We start from the raw sequence: 17,255 nt of genomic DNA, 5'->3' as shown, positions 1-17,255 counted from the left end.
ATGTTGCATCTTATCTGTCTCGTTTGTTCACTGTCAATGTGCCTGTTCACATGGGTGTTTTGATTTTGAATGACTTGTCGCCTCTCGGTGTTGCTGGAGTAACTCAGAGGGGAATCTATGCTGGACTAACCGCTGCCAAGAAGATGGTAGCTACACGGTGGAAGCCACCCCATGACCTCTCAATGCGGCATTGGAGCCTCACGTTTTTGGACGTTATATTCATGGAACTATCCACAGCTAGAGTCAATGGAGCTTCAGAAAAGACTTTGGACTTTTGGCGTAACCTAACAGACTCTATCAAAGACTTGATGGGACACTAGAGCCTTTTTTGTTTCATTTTTAGTTTTTGTCTTGTGTTTTATCTTTATGTTTGTCTGTTGTGTGTGTCATGTTTGTCGAGTCTTGTCTCCCCTGCCCCTCCCTTTTTTCCCCCTATTTTACGTGATTTGTAATTCTGTTATAACAAAAATCATAATAAAAATTTGATCAAAAAAAAAAAAAAAGTGTCAGGCCTCAGTAAAGCCCTTTGACCAAACAGAGAACAAGAATACTTCAGATAATACGGTGGTGGTGAGTGATAAAAAGTTTGAATTAAAAAAAAAAAAGCTATGAAAGGAATATATAATAACGGACTAAAATCCACATGCAGACGAGCTTCCAGTGCTTGGCACGAAGGCCGACTAAAGACAAACTGAATTCACATAACAGTGTGAGCAGGCACAGCAACAGGATGAAGAAACGGGAATTTAAAAAGCATCAGAAAACATAGTCCACAGTGTGTTAAAATGTCCACTTAGCAGTTTCTGTTCAAAACTTTAACAGACAGAAAATCGGCAGCCTGTCAGGACTTTAACAGTTAACGAGGCGGTCTAAAAATAATATAAGAAATACAAACTCCAGGTCAGTCCGGGGCTGTCATAGCATAGCTACACAGTCAGCAACATACCAACTCACGGTTATCCAGACAACATGACAGCAGCTCGTCTGCTGTGAAATCAACAGCTCTCCCGCGGTCATCAGGGCACCTCGCGGGTGGATGTTATGAAGGCTTTCGCCTCGGTGACCGTAGAGAGCCTTTTCCTGGCTCCGTCCTTCATCATGATGACCAGCCTTGCAGGTAACAGCAGCGCAGGTTTGGAGCCCCGGTTGTACAGCTCCGACATCACCTCTCTGTATTTCTGCCGCTGCTCCACCACCTCCGGAGCATAGTCCTCATAGATTGCGATGCGAGACCCTCTGTATTGTAGCTGGCATCTCCTGCCGCGGGCTTCACGTATGAAATTCTCCTTCACCTGGTACCTGTGCAGCTTGATGATGACTGCCCGGTCTCTGCCCTGGCTTTGGCTTCTCAGCTAGTGTGCAGTGAGCCCTGTCACACTCCAGCGGTGACTTCAGAAAGCCTTCCCCGAAAACCTCCATGAGCAGCTCTGTGAAGAAGGCTGTGGGCCGCGGACCTTCAACAGATTCTGGTAATCCAATCATTCTGATGTTATTGCGCCGGCTCCGGGACTCCAAGTCGCTGACTTTAGCAAGCAGCTTAGCGTTGCTCTCTGTTAGCACTGCACAGGAGGCCTCCAGCGTTAGCAGACGCTCGTCCTGTAAATTTGCATTTACCTCGAGGGGGCCTATCTTCTGAGCATGGTCGGACACTGTGGCATGGACGTGGTCCTGCTTTGCTTCGAGCGTTGAAATGGAGGCTTTGAACTCGGCAGAGAGGGCTTTGATTTCGGTGTAGAGGGCTTTGTTCTCGGCAGAGAGGGCTGCACGGTGATGCTCCAAGAGGTCAGTAATGGCCGCCATGCTAATCTCGTCACCTGCCTCCTTTGCGGGGATAGCCTTCGCCCCCTGGTCTTTTATAGTCTGTCTGGTCGGATGTATCGCCATATTTAGGTGGTGTATCCATTAAACTAGACAAATATTAATATTGTTGTTCGGGGTCCTGAAACATAAAATTATCTATAGTCGCGGGAGCAAGACCTGACCCGTATCTACTCCATCTCAGCCAGGAAGTCTCTTGAGTTTACTTTTAAATATGGGGACGATGTCTGCCTCCCAACAACTCTTGGGAGTTGGTTCCACAGCTTGGTAGCTGAAGGCTCTGCCTTTGGAGACTCTAGGAACAACAAGTAGCCCTGCATTCTCAGAGCACAGCGACCTAGTCGGGTAATACGAACCATACGACGGAGCATGATCAATAAGAGCTTTGTAGGTAAGGAGAAGGATTTTAAATTCTATTCTAGATTTTAAAGGTAGCCAGTGCAGAGAAGTTGATACAGGAAAAAAATGTTCTCTTTGATTGGTTTTAGTCAGTACTCAAGCTGTAGTATTTTAGACCAATTGGAGACATTTAACGGACTTAATGGAGCAGCCTGATATTAAGGAGTTGCAATAGTCCAGCCCAGAAGCAACAAATGCATGGACTAGTTGTTCTGCATCTTTCTGAGACACAATGGCCCTCATTTATCAAACGAATGTACGGCAGAAAAACGTGCGTACGACCATTTCCTGGCAAACGTCTGCATTTATCAATTTGGACGTGAGCAGGAGCTACGATCAAATCTCACATCTGGTCTGAGATCGTGTACGCACATTTGAGCCTGTGTATTTGCGGTGCAGCACAGCAAAATCTGACTGAAAATAATTAACAAACCTCAGCTGTCATTAAGCATAAGCAGTCACATATTAAGAACAGATCAAAACGGATTCTTAAAACGAATAAAAAATATAAAAAGTTGTGGTTGGAGCAATGGATTGTACTCATGCGCGTCTTAAGGCACCATCCATGAATGATTACGCACTCATCAATCGCCAAAACTACCACTCGATAAAAGAAATGTACAGGTGATTTGTGATGCCAAGCTGTTGCTTTTACACGTGGTGGCCAGGTGACCAGGGGGGGACACACGATTCTTTTATATTTCAAAACAGCTCGGCTCCAGCCCCCCGCGACCCCGACATTGGCTGCAGCAAGACGCACTTCAGAGCCAAAGTCATCTCCTCGGTTCGTGGCTACCCTCGATAAATTGCATTAAATCAAACAAGGTATCAGATGATTAACATCTTGGTATGGTTCTTCTAGGTGAGAAAGGTATTCTCTTACGGAATACCTAATAACCCCGCTGGCAAACCCCGCTACAGAGCAAGTGCGCCGTATTCAGCACCCCTGCCGTGAAATGCACCCCCTCGCACTTTAGGTGATATTCTGGATAAGAAGGCTGTTGTTTCCACCTAAAGGAGTAGTTTATATACAGCTAACCCACAACGGTCAGAACATTGGTTACTTACAGTCTTTAAACTATTTTAAAGAGTTTAAAATCCCAAACTTGGATAATAGCGAACACAAAACAACACCCTTTTGTATGTTCTGTGGAAATATACTGCAGCCATAATTACAAAATGAATGAAATGGATCTTTTGAGCAAGTTGAATGTATTTGACCTAGGGTTTCCTAAATATAATCCCAGCTTTTCTTGCAAATCATAGGTTCATACGTGTGTGCTTTTAATTAGGTTACACCTGTCCAACAGTGCGCACAGGCGCACTCGGGTCACAGTGGAGCGCTGCCGTTATTATTTTCCATACAGCGTTTTTATGGGGCCCTTTTATTCCACTCTTAAGACTGACAAAAAGCACATCTTTATTTTGCTCCATCTCGGATGTCAGGATGCCGATCTGTGTGTCGGAAAAGTTTATTTTCTAACCAGCGTTCTTCCTCTCCGTGTTTGACCTCAGTGGGCGAGGCCTCCGATCCAGGAATATTTAGGGGCGTAACATGTTAAAGACGATCGACTTCAGCCGCAGCATTTATCAAGGCCCGCTCATTCGTACGCTGAGATTGGTCAGATACGAATGTTTCATAAATCACACATGGGTCCTTTCCTACGACCAATTCTGCGCTCAGATCTGCGCCCGTTTTCACGCAAGATTGATAAATGAGGCCCAATGTTCCTAATCTTCGCAATATTACGCAGGTGAAAATAAGCACTCAAGGTCCTGGTTAGCCCTCTCCGTTTGTCCGTTAGACTGGGGATGGAACCCCGAAGATAAGCTAACCTTAGCTCCCAAGCCTGGCAGAAGGCTTCACACGAAGGTGAATTGGGGCCCAATGTCAGATACCATGTCTGCTGGTATCCTGTGGATGTGAAAGACGTGGTCCACCAGGATCTGTGCCGTCTCCATGGCGGAAGGCAGCTTGGGAAGCGGGGCAAAATGCACCATCTTCGAAAAACGGTCAACAATAGTGGCAATAGTGACAATAGTGTCGTTACCTTGGGATACAGGAGGTCCATTAACAAAATCCAAGGCAATATGGGATCATGGTCGACCGGGTACCGGGAGAGGACGGAGAAGACCTGCTGGAGGGCGATGAGAATACTTTTCCCCGGGTGCAGACGGTGCAGGCCAGACAAACTCCCGAGTATCCGTACCCATGGTTTTCCACCAGAAGTGGCGACGAAGAAGGGATAGGGTTGTGGTTATTCCAGGATGACAGGAGAGACGAGGAGAGTGTCTCCACTGGAGTACCTCGGAGCAAACGCCGGCAGGAACAAACAGGGCCAACAGGGCGTCGGGATGAGCGCACTTAGCCTGTCTGACAGTGGACTCGATCTCCCAGGTTAATGCTGCCATCACACACGATGAAGGGATGATGTAATCCATACCGGTCAGGAAGGCGTTGTTGGCGGCAGAAGACCAGTCAAAAGGAATCGAGGGGGACGTCAACCAGGTCATAGGAGAAACTACCTGGCTGTAATTACGGATGAACCGACGGTAAAAGTGAGCGAAACCCAAAAATTGCTGTGGTTGCTTCCTGGAAGTGGGCGTCGGCCATTCGGTCACTGCGGTGACCTTCGTAGGGTCAGCCCTAACTTGTCCACCCTCCACAATATACCCCAAAAATGTCACGGAGGAGACGTGGAACTCACACTTTTCGGCTTTAACAAAAAGAAGATTCTCCTGGAGACGCTGGAGAACCTGACGAACGTGCACCACATGTTCGTTCAAGTCCTTGGAAAAGATCAGGATGTCATCCACACAAAGACGGAGAGATTAAGCATATCACCAAGTACATCGTTCACTAGGGCCTGAAAAACGGCTGGCGCGTTCGTTAACCCGAACGGCATTACCACATACTCAAAGTGTCCGAGTGGAGTGTTGAAGGCTGTCTTCCACTCGTGTCCCTCCCTCACCCTCACAAGATGATATGCGTTGCGGAGGTCTAGCTTGGAGAAGACGGTTGCTCCATGCAACGGCTTGAACGCGGAATTGATCAACGGGAGGGGGTATTTGTTTTTAACCGTGATATTGTTGAGACCACGGTAGTCAATACAGGGGCGTAGCGATTTATCCTTTTGAGCTACAACGAAAAAAACAGCTCCCAGTGGAGCTCCCACTAAGACTATTAACATTTAAGGGAGTCTCTAGCTGGTTCCCAGGGATTGCGTTAGCCATAACAAACTCAAAATCAATTAAATTTGTGTCAGCCCCAGAGTCAATTAATGCTTGCAGGGAAAATTCCCTGCCCTCACAACTCAATATAACATCCAGATTAATGCGTTGACGGGGATTATACGGGACAACTGAACGACTCACCAGGACCCCGCCTGTGACTGGTGAGTCTGACAGTTTAACCGTCTGCGACAATTTGCTATCTGATGATTGGGAGCTCCACAATAAATACTTAACCGGTCTCTAAAGCGGCACTCACGTTCAGCGGGAGTCAAGTGGCTACGACCTAGCTGCATGGGTTCCTCCTGGTCTGGAGCGGAGGACAGAGGAACCCGGTTGCTCACGGGTACACAGTGGATCTGCTCGGGGACTAGTAGGGGGACCAGGAGTCACGGCGTCTCTCACATAGACGGATGTCAATCTTTATAGCGAGGCTAATGAGCTCCTGGAGGTTAGCAGTCTCAGACCTACCCACTAAACTGTACTTTACCTCCTCATTAAGCCCCTTAAAGAAGATACTCTGAAGAGCCAGTTCATCCCATCCTAATTCGGCCGCTAACGTGCGAAACTCAACGGAGTAATCCGCAGCACAAGCGGAACCCTGGCATCTCTATCAGAGACAGGATGATCAGACACCGACATAATCTCACTGGAGAACTGTTGGAACGTAGCCTGCCGAGTCAGGGGGTTATTCCAAAACGCAGCTCCCCAGACTCGAGCCCTACCGGACAACAAACCTAGCGCATAGGCTATCTCGGTGCTATCGTTAGCGTATATGAGAGGCTGCTGACCGAAAACCAGAAAGCATTGTAAAAGAAAAATCCTGCATTAACCCAATGTCCCAGAATAGCGCTCTGGTGCTGGAACATAGGGCATACGAGGGAGGAGAGTACTCACGGTAGTAGCGGGTGACTCAGCATTCACGGAAGCAGCAAGGAGAGGTCCAACCTGTCTTGTCTCCAAACGAGCTACGCAGGCAGTCAACTGACTGAGGTTCTCCAGAATTCCTTGCAGCATCTGTGAATGTTTGCCGAGCAGTACTCCCTGGGAAGTAACCGCGTGATGAACGGAAAAACCCGAGGGATCGTTTGTCTGCGAGGTCCATGTTATGGCCGGACCGTTCTATCATGAACGGTTCAGAGATAACACAAAAAGAGAAGACCAGATGCAGACACGGAGACGGAATAAAAGTACAAACAAATGTTTAATGATAACTAACAACAAAAACGCAAAACACTACTGGGAAAATACAGGCAATACTAATAACAAGACGGTCGAGGAAAAACAGGAACGAGGAGACGACGGGGAACGTGATAACCACAACGAGAAAGGGAATGCCAATCCGGGGGGGAAAATTTTCCAATGAAGGAATACAGCGGTCCGGCGCTGCATGCCTGTCCGCTCAGAGTATAAGTACTGATCCAGGTGATCAGCGTAACAGGCTGCAGCTTGGGGGGAATGCCTACCGGACCTTGACGACAGAAGACACACACATGCAGGGAAACACAGACAGAGGGAGACAAACTCACACAAAGGAAGAGAGGAGGGTACTGACAGAACCGAGTCTTGACACTGGGCTTTTTAAGAAGAGGTTTAATTACAACTACTTTAAAAGACTGTGGTACATAACCTGCTGATAAAGACATTAATCTTATCTAGTACAGGGGTGCTAACTAAAGGTAACACTTCTTTAAATAACCTAGTTGGAATAGAGTCTAGGAGACAAGTAGAAGGCTTTGATGCTGAAATAGTAGAGGTTAATTTGTTAAGGTCAACTGTACAAAAAGCAGTCCAAGAATACATCAGGTTGTACAGTTGTTCCTAAGGTTCCTGGGTTTGAAGAAAAATTGGTGCCTATCGAGTTGATTTTGTCTCTAATAGTTATAATGTTATCATTAAAGAAGGTCATGAAGTCATTACTACTGGGGGTTATAGGAATACATGGTTCAATGGAGCTGTGGCTCTCTGTCAGCCTGGCTACAATGCTAAAAAAAGAAATCTAGGATTGTTCTTATTGTCCTCTATTAAAGATGAGTAATAGGCTGCTGTGGCATTACGGAGGGCCTTCCCATATGTTTTTAAACTTTGTTGCCAAGCACGATTCTATCAGTTTAGTGGAACGCCATTCACTTTCCAATTTCCACGATACTTTTTAATTCACGGGTTTGTAAGTTATACCATGGAGCTAATTTCCTCTGCTTCATTATCTTCATTTTTAAAGCAACAGAGTTGAGTGTAATTCATAGTGAGCCTGCAACACTGTCAACAAGGTGATCAATTTCAGAGAAACTAACGTTAGTACAGGAATATAGAATATTAGGATAAGGCATTAAATTAAATTATATTCAATTACATTTCATTTATAATGTCAAATCATAACAAAAGTTATCTCAGGACACTTTACAGAGTAGTTAAAGGCCACACTCTATGACTTATTTATGGGATTCGAACCAGGACCCTCTTGCTGTGCCGCTATATGAATATATTTCAACTGTTCTGTTATCTCATTTGTTTTTCCTTTATGTCCATCCACACAAGACATATTCATAGCTGTCCCAGACAGTTCAATAAAATGAGAAGCGGAAATACTATTTGATGCAGAACAAAGATGATATCATACAGGATGTTGCAGTCATCTAAATGGCCTTTCCTCACTTGATTAATGAGTGTCTGCTGTATCTGATTTTACTTTACTCTTCGTGGATGACTCTGAACCAAATACTTTACATGCATATTAATATTTTGAGTCAAAGTATCTTTCTCAGAGAGTAGAAAAGCTGTAGAAACATTGTCTTATTGGTTAATAGTAATAATAATAATAATCTAATTATGACCAATATTCAGAGCACTTTTACAGAAGAGTTTGACATTTCGTATTTCCATGCTACAGAGGTGAGTCCAGGAATGGACTTGGAATGCAAAATGTCCCTTTGATCCAGACCAGCCAACCTACCAACCAAGAACTGTAATAAAAACAGTGGAATGCAGCATGGTTCTTCACTGTATGACAACCACTTCATGTTGGTCCTATCTTTATAAAGGAAAACCTTCTGAACCACAGGGGTGAAAACTATAAAGACATAGGTCCCCTGGCCTCAAAAATGAGGGTGGAACTCAGGGACACTGGGAGTCATTTGAATAACCAGGATAATGTTTAGCCTATATACCAGTAAGAAAGGGGACAACATAAATCCCCTTGAACTGCACCAACCTGCCGGTGGGTCCTGCTGACTTTTTATCTCTCAGGGGCTATAGCAGGCTCAGTTTTAGAGATTGGTATTATATGCTACTGAAACTAAATGATCTAAGGAATACATTGGTACCGACCATGACATAGCTTTTCATGATGTGAGGCTGCATTTGGACCTCAAGATATCTGAATGAAAATAGGTTGTATGTATACCCACAAGTCTCCCCTTTACACTCCCACTTTGTGACAGTCCAGACAGTTTGTGGATACAAACCTGACATGAACACTAGGATGATCACAGCCTCATGGAACTTTGCAACCATAAAGAGACCTAGTAATAAGGGTGTTTCTGAGCACTTTTGAGAACAAAAGTGTTTGCCATCCAATCGCCGAGAAATGCAAATGTCAAAACGTTTTGATAGAAGCATATCATCATTGATTTTTTTGTTTGGCGGAATAGGGAGAGAGGGGGAAAGTTGATTGACAATGCCACCTGGGGAATTGCACCCCAGAAAATACACCCTGAGCCCTGTACTTTGGCCAACACAAGGTCACACCGATTTGTTGCACAATTTATGTAGAGGACGAGAGAAAGAATTCCCAAAAAGTATCAATGTTCATTTAATTGCAATAAATTATCAAAGTTCAAGAGCCCCAAAACCACGATAATAACAGTAAAAAAATAAACAAAACAGGCACCGGACTAGACCTCAGCGAGGCAGTCAGACTAAACCCACTCAAACCACAAAAGAGAGAAAATTACTACACACCAAATCACCCAGTGCCATACCAAACTTAAGGAGGGAGTGAGAAGGGGGACCACCACCAGGGTAGCCCTGCCGCCCGCTGCACCAGCTCCTGTTCTGGAAACACAAAAAAGCTAAATTATAATAATGTGGTGATAAGATGAATAACTGAATATCTGAACCCAGATACAAATACACAGAAAACAAATTAATTGGTAAGAAAAATACAAATGAAACAAATAAACAAAATTCAGCTGTGAGTCGGGCCAGGCATATTAATAAACCCAAACAGGAACCCAGCAGAGTTAAACTAAAGCAAAACAGAAAGCATATCATCAAATGAACCATGAAGAAATAAACCAAAGAAAAATAACAAAATATATCTATAGGTTTAACCTGATTGTGGCGGCGCGAGGAGATGATTTTAGTTTACAGTAAGGTGTTAGAACATCAAATAATTGTTGCCAGACAACGCCACCCTGGGAGTTTCACCCAGGGACTTTAAGTGAACTAACTTGAAATGGGAAGGCATTCAGGTCCGTAACAAAATGAGGCAGAGACAGTAGTTCACTGATACAAAAATATTATTATTTTATTATTGATCTGTTATTTAAAAAAAGGTTTAAACGAAATCATTCACTATGGGGAAATTAAATGAAACCAATCAGGGCTGAGGCCTACTAGGGAAAGATCGGGTCAACAAAACGGGGATACCAGGAACACCACACGTGCAGCAAAATAAGGATAAAGTGAATACTCAGCCAGTGTAGACACAACACAAAAAAAGGGAAGGGCACCACCACCAGACACCAATCCACCACCGTAGGCTCAGCACCTAAAAGGGGGGGGGGGGGGGGGGGCACCAGAGAAACAGTTTAGGGACAAAGAAAACAATATAATAACTAATAAGAAAATAAATGAATAAACTTGAATTTATAATATATACATACAATAACTAGGCACAATAGCAAATCAAATTGCTTACCCAAAATATACAAAATCACAACCCTCAAAACCTCAAAAAGAAATAATGACTAACCAAATCTATGGATTGCAAAAGAAAAGAAAATTATAATAATGAACATACAGCAAACAACTACTAAATAAACACACAAGATAACAGAAACCACCATAAACATTCCCACACTGTTCTCTCATGCACACACACACACACACATTAAGACGTGGCAGAATAAATGAAGCGACAGCGTCGCTGAACCACAGGTACGCCCAGGCAGCGACGGGCAGCACCGAAGACACCCAGCCAGCCATACAGTCAAAGCCTAACAGAGCAGGCGGGGGCCGAGACGGCCGATGCGGCAATGGGAGCTCAGGCACAGCAGCAAAAGGTGGTACAGCAAGCGATCGATCTGCAGCAATAAGCGGTGTCTAAACGCCAAGGAGGTCCGGCGAGACACAGTAACTCCAGCACGGCAAAGCAGCTCCAGCGAGGCAAGCAGCTCCAGCCAGGCAAAGCAGCTCCGGCCAGGCAGAACAGCAGTGGTTTAGTGGTCAGATTAGCCGGCGCTAAGCCGCTACATAGACATCTTTAGCCTACAATAATAAACAAACATGAGAAACTTACTAGTGGCTGAAGAAGGAAGCTACTGTCACTCTACTACATACCGGTCAGGCAGTCGCGGCCAACGCAGCGTGGGGAGAGTTCGGCGCTAAACAAAAACAACCTGTAAACAAACACACAGGTTCCCACACGTGCAATGCCACAGGGGAAGACACGGGAGGCAGAAAGCTCACCTACCAGCAGCGAGCAGCGTGCGGAGCGGTACGAAGCGGTGAGCAGCATGCAGCCAGCAGCAACACCCAAGCGAGCCTCTGCTAACAGAGGGGCGGAAGTGACAGACACCAGGAAATGACGTGGCCTGGCCCCAGGCAAGCAAGAGGAAGACAGGTACTCTCCACCCCCTTTTATGCTGCCTTCACCCACCGCAATTGGCTGGGGCCACCTCCTGCGTGATGTCACAGGCCAAATGACTGCGTCCTGCTACATAAAGACATAAACCAAAAATAATAACAAAATCTATCTGTAGGTTTACCCAAAGACATAAACCAAAAAAGCGTTGGAAAGTTGACGCCACAGCGGACCACAGAGGACTGTGAGGAAAAGGCAACAGAGCTGAAGAAGATGGGAGCGACAGCACCAGGACCGGAGGCCGTGGATACTTTACGTTTGGATAGCCAGGTGGCTGATAGGTCACAGAGCCGTGCAGTGCAGCCTCTCCGGAGCGCAGGAGGAGGAAGGAAAACCGCTGCGGCTTCAACAGCTACAGCAGGACAGAGAGCAGACAGCTTAGCATAAGGCTAACACAACCAACAGAGCTTAACAAAGAGCAGGCTGACCCGAACAAAGGGAGCTTTATGCCCCAAAAACCGGTCAGCGGCTGTGGTAAAAGTACAGGACTTTAAACGTCAGATCTCTGCCATCTAAAGCTCTATTAGTAAATGATCTGATATCAGATAACCATATTGATTTACTCTGTCTGACTGAAACCTGGCTGTGTCATGAAGAATATGTTAGCCTAAATGAATCCACTCCTCCCAGTCATATTATTACTCCTATTCCTCGAGGCAGTGGCCGAGAAGGAGGCGTTGCACCTATTTATGACTCAGGCCTATTAATCAACCCTAAACCTAAACTAAATTATAATTAATTTGAAAGTCTTGTTTTAAATCTTTCACATTCAACCTGGAAAACTGTGAAGCCAATTAGACTTGTTATAGTGTACCGTGCTCCTGGTCCGTATTCTGAATTTCTATCTGAATTCTCAGTGTTTCTGTCAAATTTAGTTCTTAAATCTGATAAAGTAATCATTGTAGGAGATTTTAATATTCATGTGGACGTTGATAATAGCCTAAGTATTGATATTTATCTCTCTATTAGATTCGATTGGTTTTAGTCAGAGTGTACATATCAGGCCATTTATTTAAGGAAGCGATTCCATCTAAAATTAGTCGCCAATCAGTTGTGTGACTTTTTACATAATAATGGGTTATTTGAGGTCTTCCAGTCAGGACTTAGAGTGAATCATATCACTGAGACAGCACTGGTAAAAATGACTAACAACCATCTAATAGCTTCAGACAAATGACTTGTCTCTGTACTTGTTTTACTAGAACTTAGTGCAGCCTTCAACACTATTGACCATCGCATCCTCCTACAGAGACTGGAGCATCTAATTGGCATTAAAGGAACCATATTAGGCTGGTTTAAGTCTTATTTATCAGATTGATCTCAGTTTGTACATGTTAGGGACAAGTTCTTCATGCACACTAAAGTCAGTCACGGTGTCCCACAGGGTTCTGTCCTTGGACCGATTCTATTCACCTTATATATGCTTCCCCATAGGAAATATTATAAGGAAGCACTCCATAAATTTTCATTGTTATGCTGATGATACACAATTGTATTTGTCGATCAAACCAGAAGAAACCGATCAGTTAGCTTAACTTCAAATGGGCATTAAGGAAATAAAAAGAAAATAAAAGAAATAAAACTCAATAGCTAAAGATATTATTACCCTGGATGGTGTGATGTTGAATGTCACTTTGTCACTTTATACCATCACTGCACCACTTTATTCAGTTGTACTTTATTCAGTTGTACTGTCACTTACTTCAGTAAGTAATGCTGCTATACTACACTGTCACTTTATATCACCACAACATCACTTTATTTATTTATTAATGGTTTACTGTAACTATCTGCTGATACACTTACTGTGCTTTAGGACATGCTGCTACATTTCACTGTGGTTTACTGTAACTGACTGAAGTACGAAATGCTGCTACACTCCACTGTGCCATACTGTCACTTAGTTCTGTAGGACATGCTGCTACATTTTTAACATTTTTAACACTTATAACTTATCGCTCCTTCTCACTTATCTAGTTTGTACTTATTTTATTTCAATCTGCTGCTAAACTGCACGCTGCGTATTGTTGTATATTGTATATACCTACGCTTAAATCTGTTGCACTCTGTCACACTTGGTTCATTGCTTGATTTATCTGACGTTAGCTTTATTTGATTTGATTTATGTTTATGCTTATTGTTACTCTGATCCTTTTCCGCCTTTGTATCGAAACTGTTGCACAATAATTTCCCTCGGGATAAATAAAGCTTCTTGAATCTTGAATCTTGAATGATGTTGTCCTCCAGCACCACAGTAAGGAATCTGGGTGTTATTTTTGATCAGGATGTCCTTTGATTCTCACATAAAATAAACAAGGACTGCATATTTTCACCTGCGTAATATTGCGGAAATTAGGAACATTGTGTCTCAAAAAGATGCAGAAAAACGAATCCATGTATTTGTTACATCTAGGCTGGACTATTGCAACTACTTATTATCAGGCTGCTCCAATAAGTCTGTTAAGAGTCTCCAGTAGTCCAAAATGCTGCAGCTCGTGTAATAACTAAAACAAATCGAAGATAACATATTTCTCCTGTATTAGCCTCTTTGCACTGGCTACCTGTAAAATCGAGAATAGAATTTAAAATCCTTCTCAATACCTACAAAGCTCTTACTGGTCACGCTCCGTGGTATCTTAAAGATACATACAGTATGTCCGACTATAGGACAAACCCTCCTTTCAAGCACCTTGGAGTAGACTTTACCAGGGAGGCTGAGTAGTGTGATACCCAACACCAGAGAAGAATATAGGAACAACAAGGATGTGAAATTAAAATGACTGTCTTAAATTCATAGCTCACAATAGAATTAAAACAAATAAGAAAAAAAAAACATATTAAACATACCATTGCATTTACATCACATACGGTACAAACAGTGTGAGAGTGTGTGAGCAAATATACATACTCCTGATATACGTACATCATCACACATGTACACAAATACCTATTTTAATAAAAAATCATTTTGCCATTATTGTGACGTGTGTTGATTTCAGTTTGAATCAAACATTATTATAGAAATGTGAGATGACTAATGGAATAGTGCTGCCTACAGCCTGTGTCTCTGATGGTTGTACTTTTCCCTCCCCTATGTGTGTAATATGTTCTGAGTTTTGGTTTTATACGGTGGCCCTGAAGTGCAAATCACAACAGCAAACAGAAAAAAGCAATAGCAAATCATAAAACACAACGGCAAATAAGAAAACAAAACGGCAAAAAGGAAAACAAAACAGCAAATAAAAAAACCCACAAATATTGAAAACAATGCAGCAAATAGGAAAACAAAATGGCAAGTAGGAAAACACTTCAAAAATCATAAAACCCAACAACAATAACTTCTACCAGAAAACCTATCTAATCAGAGGATGGACCCTCAAGTGTTAATTATTACCTGCATTTGCATTTAACCCTTCTCAAAAATGACCATTTGAAAAGTTAATGCAGGATTGTTTATGTTTAACAAAACATATGGGCAGGTATCGGCGATGAAAGTAGCTGTTTTGAGCAGTGCTTCAAAAAAACATTTTTTTTCCACACGTCAAAAGCATCACTATTGCAGTTGTAAACAGCTGTGTAACGTTAGGGCACTGTCTTATTTTTCCCAGTGATATGACAGATTGCAGAGTGAGATATTGAAGCTGACTCTGACATAAATGTGAGGCAGACAGCTAGTGCACCTCCTTCACAGCTCCCGGTGCAGCTGACTGGGAGGGATGATCATGGCCATGGAGAATCAGCTGGACGAAAACATGAACTGTGGACTGTAAGTTTCATTTTTCTAAGTTTTGTCAGCTTTGACATGAACCAGCCTAAGTGTTTCAGTAATAAGAACAGAGGTGTGGTTAGTACTCATGGAGCCATGGAACACACCAGCTAATAAGCTAACGTTATCGTAAGCTGACGTTAGCATTAGCAGCTAGCATCAGAGTTTATCAAACTTACAGGTCAGTTTGCTAATGTTATAACCCTGAAGTGTAGTTACAGAGCGTTATTTTGTGATCATGTTTGCACAGCTAATGAATTTATAATTTATGGTTGTAACAGACTATTATTTTCTGCAGGTCCAGACAGCCCACACAGTCAATTAAAACAGGAGATATCAGGCAAGAGGACGTACTACTTGAGGCAGTTAAAAAAGTTTAACCTACCACAAACAAGGCTGGTCCACCTCTACACTACCATCATTGAGTCCATCCTCACCTGCTCCATCCCTTTCTGGTACGCACCATTCACTCTGTAGAAAGGGTGATCGGCTGTAACCTCCCTTCTCTTCAGGATCTTTACTCTTGCAGGACCCTGAAGAGAGCTAGGAAAATAGCCGCTGTCCCCTCTCACCCCGGTCACATGTTGTTTGAACCTGTCCCCTCTGGCTGAAGGCTGCGGTCTATCATCTATAAACAGTTTCAACCCATCAGACTCTGGAACACAGCGAACCACTGCCACCTTTTGCAAGAGGCTCCAGAGAGCCGGAGATAGATCTGTGCAGAGCACAGGAACAGGCCTCCTATGGTTGAGGGGCACTTCCGCTTCCTCACCAGATGGATGTCAAAGAAGAAAGGAAAGCTTCTGCACTTCATTCCTGTATTAATATTTACCTGCTTTCAGGTTGGTAAACTGTGAGAATCACACAAATGTTAATTTTCATGAAAAGGAATATTTTATCTTTTTTTTAAGTTTGATGAGGTTTATGTTAGATTGTAAAGGTGAAATGTCGAGTTAATAACTTTTTTAAAAAATTCCTTTGAGAATTTGCAGTAAACTGCCATTTTTAAAATGTATAAGCAATACACAGTCGAGACCATTTCAAGTAATGTGAGTACAAGTGGGCCTAGTCCGAAGGGGAAGAGGGAAGGGGTGACAATCACCCTAAGGCACGGGGCACGGTATGAATGGACAGGGTGAGTGCGCCCTAAAGTGGCCTTCACATAAGCGTTTCGCGATGGGCCCACCGCGAGGTTCTGCGGAGAACCAATAAACGGCTTAAGCAAGTATTACGTTCTCTACCAAGATTGTGATACGACTTTAATGGAACGTTAAACGTATAGTTTGGGGAAACTCAGACACACAAACAATAAGTGTTTCCTCTTCATCTTTCTAACCAGCTTGATGGTGCTCTCTGGTTGCCTCGGAAACGTTAACCTCACACTCAAAGCTTCTATCTCATGGGTTGCACTTTTGAAAGGTCAGCGGCAACTAGGTCAAAGTTCAACTGATTTGAACTTTGAGCGCAGAGGCAAATCTGAGCGTTTTTACGGCGTATCATGTGTAGGGGGCTTAAGACTGTTATTTTGTGTGATTAAAGTGTTGACAGAGTTACTGGAGTATAGTTGAGAGTATAAGGAAAGTGCAAACATGATGTTTAAATTAAATACTTAGCCTGTCCGTTAGATAGAAGAAGATAAATCCTTCATTATAGTTCAGGTTTGTTCACTGTAAATTCCCTAGGTACTAATTTTATTGTCTTAAATGAGAGAAACAGTCTTCTGAATGACCAATAATATTGTTTAAAACCAAAGATTTTTCTGTTGGCATTTCACCTATATTACACAGGAACAACTGTTAAACTGTATTTAATTTAATATGTGAGATAGCTTTAAAAAAATAAATAAATCAGCAAATAAGCTGAAAACAGGCACTTCAACATTTTCACAGTGTGAATTTTAATAGTTATGTATGTATGCATGTATGTATGTGTATTTAAATGTGAATTTGAGTGAAGAGAAACAATACATACACACCTCACTTTTTGTTGTACACTATTTCTGTTTAATTTGAGAGCCAGCCATTTCATATTCAGACAGAGACATTTGAACCAGGGAAGAGTTATTTATTTTTATAATTGTAAAATGAAGAGACGGATGTTGGAAAAGAAAGGACAGCTTCTGCGCTTCAATTCTGTATTTATATTTACCTGCTTTTCAGGGAAAGAATAACACCT

This window comes from Echiichthys vipera (genome assembly GCF_963691815.1).
Source record: "Echiichthys vipera genome assembly, chromosome: 11".
NCBI lineage: Eukaryota > Metazoa > Chordata > Actinopteri > Perciformes > Trachinidae > Echiichthys > Echiichthys vipera.
This window is presented reverse-complemented; position numbering follows the sequence as displayed.